Source organism: Frankliniella occidentalis, unplaced genomic scaffold (genome assembly GCF_000697945.3).
Source record: "Frankliniella occidentalis isolate FOCC.00 unplaced genomic scaffold, Focc_3.1 Scaffold190, whole genome shotgun sequence".
Lineage (NCBI taxonomy): Eukaryota > Metazoa > Arthropoda > Insecta > Thysanoptera > Thripidae > Frankliniella > Frankliniella occidentalis.
In genome coordinates this window covers 347,722-349,094 of record NW_026267316.1, presented here as the reverse complement: position 1 = coordinate 349,094, position 1,373 = coordinate 347,722, and positions in this window count along the sequence as shown.

The following is a 1,373-nucleotide window of genomic DNA, read 5'->3' as shown; positions in this document are numbered from 1 at the left end:
TTGCTATTAGCAGAATCATTTCTATTATTTGCACTATTTGTGACGCTGACGACCAAAACAAAGCTGGCCCGAAGCTGTCTCCTGCTCCTGGGGTCTCCTTTGTTGTTCTTGTCCTTTGTGTGCTGTGTAATTGCATACTTTAGTAATTCTCCACCAGTAAACGTTATGTGCTCATTCTCCGATGAATATCCAGATTCTGAGTTGTCTGAACTGGACCTATTTAATTTTGAAGATTTCTGTGAATCGAAATACAAAGACTCTGATGTACAAAGGTTAGGGTTCTTCAAGGTGGGTAACAACAATAGACCGTTCCTCCCTCTTCCCTGCCTTAATACATCATACTATGTTATACATATGTACTCTTTATGTTCTCTTAGGTTCACCTAAACAAAGATGTGGAAAGTGGAACAACTATAAAGGAATTGACTGAAACATTTTGTAGTGAGGTTCATGATTCAATTAAAGAGTTGCTTCTCATTTGCAACCCTGTTCAAGGCTGCGAACTGTTTGGTCACTGCTCTAAATCTGCGAGTACGGCTGCAAAAGGAAACTTTATGAAATCTTTTAAACCCAGTTCATTTCATAAAAACACCATAGAAGCCTCCTGCTGGTGAGTTCTTTGATGATGACGTGCCTCTTCCTGTGTGTGTTTAAACGATCTTTGCACGTCCACTGTGCAATACAATTATTGATCTCATTGGTTTCAGTGTGCAAGTATTAAATGGAAAAGGGACTGAAGGCTTCATAGAACATTTCTTCGCAAGTATTGACAAAACAGCCTACCAAATTCCAAAAAAATTACAGTATGAAACAGAAATGAAAACCGTGCTGGATCAAATTCCCAAATGGCAAGCTGAGCATTTGAGACGCCAAGAATTTCAAAAGCAGAAGACAGTTGAAGAAATGAGTTCACTCTTGAATAGTGCTATGGAGGTAGAACAATTTAAAGAAGACACTAGAGATGTGCCATGCAAGTGTAAGATGTGTGCACTTACCAATAGCCCCATGACACATCACTCGACAAACATTCTGTACAGCTCAGGCATTTACGAAAGTGTTCAAAAGCATGTAAAGATTACAAAGAACTTCTCCATGATGCAACTCTGCCATGCAAATATGCTAAGTCTGATAGATTCAGCTTTCAACGGGATCTCATTTCCTGCAATGTATGTTGGAACTAGTCATACATACTTTCCGGTACATGTGGAAGACCTCAGTTTGTTTTCGTGGAATTTCTTGATGTACGGCGGTCCCAAATTCTGGTAATTATTAATAGGCGGGTGGGGGCGGGGGTAAAGTGAGAGAAATGTGGTTTCCGGAGTGCTTGGAGGGGTTAAACTCCAGAAAACAGATTTTTCTCACTTAACCCTCCA